The 10377-nt window shown below is 43.8% G+C and overlaps 1 long non-coding RNA gene across 1 annotated transcript in view; it reads right to left on the bottom strand.

The window, feature by feature from the left end:
• Positions 1-9671, bottom strand: part of LOC103581957 — an 18456-nt gene extending 8785 nt beyond the window's left edge. Inside the window, exons 1-2 of the long non-coding RNA XR_549710.1 lie at positions 9661-9671; positions 7256-7263 (exon numbers count right to left, since the gene is read on the bottom strand). This is a non-coding gene — a long non-coding RNA (uncharacterized LOC103581957). The remainder of the gene's footprint in view (positions 1-7255; positions 7264-9660) is intronic.
• Between the last annotated feature and the right edge of the window lie 706 nt (positions 9672-10377).

Here is a 10377-nt window from a genome sequence, read left to right as displayed (position 1 = left end):
AATGGAATAGAATTGAAAGTCCAGAAATAAACCCTTAGATTTATGTTCAATTTGATTTTCTTTCTTTCTTTGTTTCTTTCTTCCTTTCTTTTTTAAAAGATGACGGGTAGGGGGATCTTAACCCTCGACTTGGTGTTGTCAGCACCACGCTCTACCAAGTAAGCCACAGGCTGGCCCTCCATTTGATTTTGAACAAAGGTGCCAAGACAATTCAAAAGGGAAATACAGTTTTTCAACAAATGACAGTGGGATATCTGGATAACCACATGCAAATTCTNAGTAAGTAAGTAAGTAAGTAAGTAAGTAAGTAAGTAAGTAAGTAAGTAAAGTAAGTAAGTATGTAAGTAAGTAAGTAATTAAGTAAGTAAAAGTAAGTAAGTAAGTATGTAAGTAAGTAAAAGTAAGTAAGTAAATAAGTAAATGAACGAATGAATGAATGAATGAATGAATAAATAAATAAATAAATAAGTAAGTAAAAATGATGGTCTACAAGGTTGAAATCCAAAAATTGTTATTTCTATACACACATGAATGAATAAATAAATAAATAAATAAATAAAAATGATGGACTACAAGGTCGAAATCCGAAAATTGTTATTTCTATACACAACGAACAATCTGATAGTGATATAAATATAAAAATTGTAAAAACACCTACATCAAGCATTCAGATCTCCATACAAGCCAGTCGCCAAAAAAAAAGAGAGGGAGAGAGAGAGAGAGAGAGAAATTAAAGAAGACCTAACTAAATTGAGTGACATCCCATGTTCATGTGGCAGAAGACTTAATATGGTTAAGATGGCAATACTTTCCAAACTGGTCGACAGATTCAGTGTGATCTCTAACAAAATCTTAGCTGCTTCTTTTTGCAGAAATTGACCATCGAATCATTTAATTCCGATGGAAATGTAAGGGACCGAGAATAGTCAAAACAATTGTCATGAATTGAGTTGTATCTCCACAAAAAACTATGTGGTGTCCTAACTCCCAGTGAAGCAGAATGTGACTTTATTTGGAGAAAGGGTCTTTACAGAGATAATCAGCTTAGATTAAGATGATTACAGAGGTAATCATTAGGGTGAAATCTCATTCAATATGATTGGTGTTCTTGCAAAACAGGGAAATTTAGACACAGAAACAGACTCCTCCAGAAGGAAGACAATGTGTAGACACAGGGAGAACTTCATCTACAACCCATGTAATGCCTGAGGCTACCAGAGCAAGGAGAGAGGCATGAAACAGATTCTTCCTCACAGCACTCAGAAGAAACCAGCCTTGCTAACACCTTGATTTTGGGCTTCTAGCCTCCAGAACTGTGACATAAACTTTTTGTTGTTTTAGCCACCCAAATCATGATACTTTGTTATGGCAGTCCTAGCAAACTTATATAACAGTCTTGAAAAAGACGAACAAGGTGGAGGATTCCCAATTCTCAATTCTAAAACTTACGACAAAACATAGTAATTGAGATAGCATGGTAGTGACATAAGGATAGAACACATCAATTAATGGAATAGAATTGAAAGTCCAGAAATAAACCCTTAGATTTATGTTCAATTTGATTTTCTTTCTTTCTTTCTTTCTTTTTTTTTTTTAAAGATGACCGGTAGGGGAATCTTAACCCTTGACTTGGTTTTGTCAGCACCACGTTCTCCCAAGTAAGCCACAGGCCGGCCCTCAATTTGATTTTGAACGAAGGTGCCAAGACAATTCAATAGGGAAATACAGTTTTTCAACAAATGACAGTGGGATATCTGGATAACCACATGCAAATATAGGAAGAAAATATAGGACTAAATCTTTGTGACTTTGGATTAGGCAATCATTTCTTAGACACTCCAGCAAAAGCACAAGCAACAAAACAAACAATAGATTGAACTTCATCAAAACAAAGAAACTTTTGTGTTGTAAAGGACACCACCAGGAAAGTGAAGAGATAGAATGGGAGAAACTATTTGCAGATCATATTTCTGATAAGGAACTTGTATCCAGAATGTGGAAAGAACTCTAACAACTCAAAAATAAAAAGACATATAATCCAATTTTAAAATGGGCATGGATTTGAACAGATATTCTCCAAAGAAGATGTCAAATTGGCCAATGAGCAAATGAGAAGATGCTCAACAACTTTAGTCATTAGGGAAATGCAAATCAAAATAAGATACCACTTCACACCCACTAAGGTGGCAGGAAGGATGTGGGGAAATTGGAATCTCATACATTGCTAAAGGGAAATATGAAGTGGTACAGCCACTTTGGGAAACATTCTGGGCAGTTTCTCAAATGATTAAACTCAGAGTTGAAACCACATGACCCAGCAATTCTGCTCCTACCTTTATCACCAAGAGAAATTAAAGCATATGTTTACACAAAAACTTATACACGAATGTTCATAGCAGGATTATCCATAATAGCCAAAAAAGTGAAAACAACCCAAATGTCTATCAACTGATGAATGAATAAACATAATGTGGTGTATCAATATAACCGACTATCCAGCCATAAAAAGGAATGAAGCATTAATATAAGCTACAGCATGGATAAACCTCGACAACATCATGTTAGGTGAAGGAAGTCAGACAAAAAAGCCACATATTACACGATTCCATTTATATGAGATGTCCAGAATAGGCAAAACTATAGACTTGACAGGAAGTAGACTGGAGACAGAAAGTAGATTAGTGGTTGCCAGCAGTTGAGAGAGAGGGAATGGGGAGTGACTGCTAAAGGGTACCAAGCTTTTTTTAAGGGTGACACAATATTCTGGAATAAGATAGTAGTGATGGTTGCATAACTCTGTGACCCCCCCAAAAAACAACTGAATTGGGGCGAGCCCGTGGCTCACTTGGGAGAGTGTGGTGCTGATAACACCAAGGCCATGGGCTCCGATCATTATAAAAAACAAACAAACAAACAAACAAAAAACCTCCACTGAATTGTACACTTAATAGGGGTGAANAGAAATACCACATGTTTTCACTTATTGGAGGGAGCTAAAGGTGAATGAATCAATTTACACAAATACATACACACACACACACACACTCTTACACACAAAAACAAACAAACAAACAACAACAACAACAACAAAACAAAACAAAAAAACCGGGGGGTGGGGGAGAGGAAGACATAAGAACAATTTTTTTTTTAAGTTCGTACAACAAGCAAATGGAGGGGACACACTTGGGTGGGAGAGGGGAGAGGGAAGCGGGACGGAGGTTTCCAAGATTGGACATAATAATCAACTACTTTATATACTGATAAAATAAAAATAAAATAAAGAAAAAGAAAGATGACCGGTAGGGGGATCTTAACCCTTGACTTGGTGTTGTCAGCACCACACTCTCCCAAGTAAGCCACAGGCTGGCCCTCAATTTGATTCTGAACAAAGGTGCCAAGACAATTCAATAGGGAATACAGTTTTTCAACAAATGACAGGGGGATATCTGGATAACCACATGCAAATTCTTAGAACAAAATGTAGGACTAAATCTTTGTGACCTTGGATTAGGCAATCATTTCTTAGACACTCCAGCAAAAGCACAAGCAACAAAACAAACAATATATTGAACTTCATCAAAACAAAAAAAAACTTTTTTGTTGTAAAGGACACCACCAGGAAAGTGAAGAGATAGAATGGGAGAAAATATTTGCAGATCATATATCTGATAAGGAACTTGGATCCAGAATGTGGAAAGTACTCGAACAACTCAAAAATAAAAAGACAAATAATCCAATTTTAAAATGGGCAAAGGATTTTAACAGATATTCTCCAAAGAAGATGTCAAATTGGCCAATAAGCACATGAAAAGATGCTCAACAACTTTAGTCTTTAGGGAAATGCAAATCAAAATAAGATACAACTTCACACCCACTAAGGTGGCAGGAAGGATGTGGGGAAATTGGAATCTCATACATTGCTAAAGGGAAATAGAAAGTGGTACAGCCAATTTGGGAAACAGTCCGGGCAGTGTCTCAAATGATTAAACTCAGAGTTCAAACCACATGACCCAGCAATTCTGCTCCTACCTTTTTCACCAAGAGAAATTAAAGCATATGTTTACACAAAAACTTATACACGAATGTTCATAGCAGGATTATCCATAATAGCCAAAAAAGTGAAAACAACCCAAATGTCTATCAACTGATGAAACAAAATGCGGTGTATCTATATAACTGGCTATCCAGCCATAAAAAGGAATGAAGCATTAATATAAGCTACAGCATGGATAAACCTCGACAACATCAGGTTAGGTGTGACAACGTCATGTTAGGTGAAAGAAGTCAGACAAAAAAGCCACATATTATACGATTCCATTTATATGAGATGTCCAGGATAGGCAAATCTATAGATTTGACAGGAAGTTGACTGGAGACAGAAAGTAGATTAGTGGTTGCCAGCAGTTGAGAGAGAGGAAATGGGGAATGACTGCTAAAGGGTACCAAGCTTTTTTTAAGGGTGACACAATATTCTGGAATAAGATAGTAGTGATGGTTGCATAACTCTGTGAATATACTAAAAAACCACTGAATTGGGGCGAGCCCGTGGCTCACTTGGGAGAGTGTGGTGCTGATAACACCAAAGCAATGGGCTCGGATCATTATAAAAAAACAAACAAACAAACAAACAAACAAAATACCTCCACTGAATTATACACTTAATAGGGGTGAATTTGATGGTGCATAGATTATATTTCAACTGATATTTTTAAAATTAGTCTGGAAATGGCTGGTTAGCTCGCTTGGTCGAGCGTGGTGCTAAGTACACCAAGGTCAAGTATTTGGATCCCCATACTTTTTTTTTTTTTTGGCCAGCTGCAAAAAAAAAATTAAAATTAAAATAAATACACTCTGCAAATGCTGGTAAGTTTGCAATAAAAGATCTACACTCCTGTTGCTAGTGACAGTTTAAATCAGCACACCTGATTTAAATACACGAGTTTCCCTATAAAACAATGTGGAGCTATCTTCCTCATGTTGAGGCTTTCCTTCTCCCATCCTTCAGTAAGAAACACAAAGGAATAGGCGTAGCCTGATTTACAATGCACATGGGAGTTGATTCAAAGAATTTTCAGCCCCCAGGACTTGATGTATCATGGGAATTATACACCCCACGCACTTTCTTTTAACTTACATTCCTTAAAGGTGTTTCAAAACATGTACTTGACAAATAATACGCTCTATGGACTTCATTTTGATAGTTAAGTCACTTCGCGGTCTTCAATAAAGTGCTTTCTGGGCCGGCCCGTGGCTCACTCGGGAGAGTGTGGTGCTGATAACACCAAGGCCCCGGGTTTGGATCCCATATAGGGATGACCGGTTCGCTCACTGGCTGAGCGTGGTGCTAACAACACCAAGTCAAGGGTTAAGATCCCTTTACCGGTTATCTTTAAAAAAAATAAAAATAAATAATTAAATAAATAAAATAAAGTGCTTTCTGAGGAAAATTCTAAAGGCATCAGAAACCAGGGAAAGTTTTGTTTATGTTTGGCGGCACCGATACACGGTTTGGGCACTCGAACCCAGCAACATTTCTCCGTCCCACCTTCTAAGGAATGTATGGAGGGAGGAAAACCTAGCATCATCGGTGGTAGGAGAACTCAGGCCCAGCCATGGAGAGCCCAGAAACGTGTGCTTTCTCCCTCATCCACCTCGCCTCCTCCCCACCGGCCTTCACTGCCTGGCTCCGCCCCCTACTTCTCGTTCCACTCTGTCATCCACAACCCCTAAGCCACACCGAAGGATCAGCTGTACTCTTTCCACAGCACCCTTTCTGGCCACCGGTTGGATCTTTCCCAAGATGTCTGAGTCGGATATCCTATCTCGGACCAAAGCCGATTCTTTCACAAGCAAACTGCGTCCCCCCTCGCCTCCTGCAGCCTGGTGGAGGTGCCCGAGACTGACTCACTCTTCTGCCCTCAAAAGTCAAAAAGCTTCTTCATGGTAGAAAAGAGCAGCTTCAGAGGCCCGTCTCCACCCCTGGACCCTTGTCCCTAACCCACTTCTCAAGCCGGTATGAGCGAATATTACTCGATACGATTTTGGAGAAGCCAACCTCTCTGCCACAACAGCACCACTCAAAAGCCTACCGTTGGGACCGGTAACCAAGCAGCAGGTCTAAACACGAGTGAGCATTCGCACCGAGCTCTGGAGCCCAAGCGTCCTAANGAGCCCGTGGCTCACTCGGGAGAGTGTGGTGCTGCTAACACCAAGGCCATGGGCTCGGATCATTACAAAAAACAAACAAACAAACAAAAAACCTCCTCTGAATTGTACACTTAATCGGGGTGAATTTGATGGTATATAGATTATATTTCAACTGATATTTTAAAAATTAGTCTGGGGCTGGCTGTTTAGCTCGCTTGGTAGAGCGTGGGCTAAGTACACCAAGGTCAAGTATTTGGATCCCCATACTTTTTTTTTTTTGGCCAGCTGCCAAAAAAAAAAAAAAATTACACTCTGCAAATGCTGGTAAGTTTGCAATAAAAGCTGTACACTCCTGTTGCTAGTGACAGTTTAAATCAGCACACCTGATGTAAATCCACGAGTTTCCCTATACAACAATGTGGAGCTATCTTCCTCAGGTTGAGGCTTTCCTTCTCCCATCCTTCAATAAGAAACACATAGGAATAGGTGTAGCCTGATTTACAATGCATATGGGAGTTGATTCAAAGAATTTTCAGCCCCAGAACATGATGTATCATGAGAATTATACAACCCACGCACTTTCTTTTAACTGTCATTCCTTAAGGGTGTTTCAAAAAATGTACTTGACAAATAATACGCTCTATGGACTTCATTTTTATAGTTAAGTCACTTTGCGGTCTTCAATAAAGTGCTTTCTGGGCCGGCCCCTGGCTCACTCGAGAGTGTTGTGCTGATAACACCAAGGCCCCCGGTTTGGATCCCGTATAGGGATGGCCGGTTCGCTCACTGGCTGAGCGTGGTGCTGACAACACCAAGTCAAGGGTTAAGATCCCCTTACCGGTCATCTTTTTAAAAAATAAGAGTAAATAATTAAATAAATAAAATAAAGTACTTTCAGAAGAGAATTCTAAAGGCATCAACACCAGCGAAAGTTTTGTTTATGTTTGGCTGCACCGATACACGATTTGGGCACTCAAACCCAGCAACATTTCTCCGTCCCACCTTCTAAGGAATATATGGAGGGAGGAAAGCCTAGGATCATCGGTGGCAGGAGAACACAGGCCCAGCCATGGAGAGCCCAGAAACGTGTGCTTTCTCCCTCATCCACCTCGCCTCCTCCCCACCGGCCTTCACTGCCCGGCTCCGCCCCCTACTTCTCCTTCCACTCTGTCATCCACAACCACTCAGCCACGCCGAAGGATCAGCCATACTCTTTCCACAGCACCCTTTCTGGCCACCAGATGGATCTTTCCCAAGATGTCTGAGTCGGATCTCCTAGCTCAGACGAGAGCCGATTCTTTCTCAAGCAAACTGCGTCCGCCCTCGCCTCCTGCAGCCTGGTGGAGGTGCCCGAGACTGACTCACTCTTCTGTCCGGAAAAGTCAATAAGCTTCTTCATGGTAGAAAAGAGCAGCTTCAGAGGCCCGTCCACACCCCTGGCCCCTTGTCCCTTACCCACTTCTTGGTGGTGGTGCCCGAGAGTGACTATCTCTTCTGCACTCAAAAGTCAATAAGCTTCTTCATGGTAGAAAAGAGCAGCTTCACAGGCCCGTCCCCACCCCTGGCCCCTTGTCCCTTTCCCACTTCTCAAGCCGGTATGAGCGAATATTTCTCGATAGGATTTTGGAGAAGCCAACTTCTCTGCCACAACAGCACCACTCAAAGGTCTTCCGTTGGGACCGGTTACCAAGCAGCAGGTCTAAACACGAGTGAGCATTCGGACCGAGCCGTGGCGCCCAAGCGTTCTAAGAGGACGCGTGCAGGGGCCTCGGATGGACCAATGGTTGCTGAGTGACATCAGCAATCACTATGTAAATTGAAAGTTCGTTCTCATTGGCTATTCGTTGCCATGGCTATACATCACTTCTCTTCTAAGCGTTGACCTGGCTCCTCCCCCTACTTCTCCTTACATTCAGAAATCCACTACCCCTACGCCACGCGAAATGATCAGTTCTACTATTCCCACATCACCCTCTCTGGCCACCAGATGGATCTTTCCCAAGATGTCTGAGTCGGATCTGGTAGCTCAGCCGCAATCTGATTCTCTTTCTCAACCGAACCAAGTCACGATCGCCTCCTTGGTCCTGGCTCCGCCCCCAAGTCTCCTTCCAGTCTGTCATCCACGTCCCGTATGCCACAGGGAAGGATCAGCTCTACTATTCCCACATCACCCTTTCAGGCAGCCTGATGGATCTTTCCCAGATGTCTGATTCGGATCTGGTAGCTCGGCGGAATCAAATTCTCTTTCCAAACCCAACCGCGTCTCCGCTCGCGTCCTTGGCCCCTGATCCGACCCCTACTTCTTGATCCACTCTGTCATCCACAACCCCTACGCCACACCGAAGATCAGCTGTGCACTTTCCACATCACCCTTTCTGGCAACCTGTTGGATCTTTCCCAAGTTCTCTGAGTCGGATCTCCTAGCTCGGCCCAAAGCCGATATTCTTTCTCAACCAAACCGCGTCCACGCTCGCCTCCTGCAGCCTGGTGGATGTGCCCGAGAGTGACTCTCTCTTCTGCCCTCAAAAGTCAAAAAGCTTCTTCATTGGAAGACAGCAGCTTCAGAGGCCCGTCCCCTCACATGGCCCCTTGGCCCCTAACCACTGCTGAAGCCGGTATGAGCGAATATTAATCTATACGGTTTTGGGAATCCAACCTCTCTGCCACAACAGCACCACTCAAAACCTTCCCGTTGGGACAGGTAAACAAGCAGCAGGTCTAAACACGAGTGAGCATTCGCACTGAGCACCAGCGCCTAAGCTTCTAAGAGTGCGCGTGCAGGGGCCTCGGGCGGACCAATGGTTGCTGAGTGACGTCAGCAGTCACTAGGTAGATTGAAATTTCGTTCTCATTGGCTCTTCCTTGCCATGGCTATACATAGGTGTTCTCCTAAGGTAGGGCCTGGCTCCGTCCCCTACATCTCCTTCCATTCTGTCATCGACATCCCCTAAGCCACACGGAATGATCGGCTCTACTATTCCCTCATCACCCATTCTGGACACCAGATGGATCTTTCCCGAGATGCCTGAGACGGATCTGGTAGCACGGCCCAATCAGTTTCCCTTTCTCAACCAAACCGCGTTCGCGCTCACCTCTTGCAGCCTGGTGGAGGTGCCCGAGTGTGACTCTCTCTTCTGCCTTCAAAAGTCAAAATGCTTCTTCATTGTAAGACATTAGCTTCAGAGGCCCGTCCGCTCACCTGGCCCCTTGGCCCTTACCCACTTCTCAAGCCGGTATGAGCGAATATTACTCGATACGATTTTGGAGAAGCCAACCTCTCTGCCACAACAGCACCACTCAAAAGCCTCCCGTTGGGAACGGTAACCAAGCAGCAGGTCTAAACACCAGTGAGCATTCGGACCGAGCCCTGGCGCCCAAGCGTTCTTAGAGGACGCGTGCAGGGGCCTCGGGTGGACCAATGGTTGCTGATTGACATCAGCAATCACTAGGTAAATTGAAAGTTCGTTCTCATTGGCTACTCGTTGCCATGGCCACACATCAGATCTTCCTAACCTTGGGCCTGGCAACGCCCCCTACTTCGCCTTCCACTCTGTCATCCACGTCCCCTACGCAGCACTGAAGGATAAGGAGAACTCTTTCCACATCACCCTTTCTGGCAGACTGATGGATCTTTCCCATATGCCTGAGTCGGATCTGGTAGCTCGGCCGAAAGACGATTCTCTTTTTCAACGGAACGGCTTCGCGATCGCCTCCTTGATCCTGGCTCCGCCCCCTACGTCTCCTTCCCTTCTGTCATCCACGTCCGATAGCCCACACGGAACGATCAGCTCTACTATTCCCACATCACCCTTTCTGGACACCAGATGGATCTTTCCCAAGATGCCTGAGTCAGATCTGTTAGCTAAGCCGAAAGCCGATTCTCTTTCTCAACCGAACGGCGTCGCGATCGCCTCCTTGGACCCTGATCCGCCCCCTATTTCTCGATCCACCCGGTCATCCACAACCCCTACGCCACACGGAAGGATCAGCTGTACTCTTTCCACATCACCCTTTCTGTCAGGATGATGCCTTTTTCCCTGATGTCTGAATCGGATCCGGTAGCAGGGACCGAATGCTTCAGGGTGTGAAGGGAGGGTATAAGAGATTTGCTGCCCGGGGGGGAGCTCAGGTTGCATCTTTGGGGACTGAGATTCACCTCCAAGTTACTGGGAAGTATGTTTGGAAACTTCACGGTGTGAAGGAGCCTTGGAAGTTGTTATCAATTCCTCA

The sequence above is a fragment of the Galeopterus variegatus genome, unplaced genomic scaffold (assembly GCF_000696425.1).
Source record: "Galeopterus variegatus unplaced genomic scaffold, G_variegatus-3.0.2 Scaffold14391, whole genome shotgun sequence".
Taxonomy (NCBI): domain Eukaryota; kingdom Metazoa; phylum Chordata; class Mammalia; order Dermoptera; family Cynocephalidae; genus Galeopterus; species Galeopterus variegatus.
Note: the sequence above shows the minus strand (reverse complement) of the source record. Positions and strands in the feature narration are given on the sequence as shown.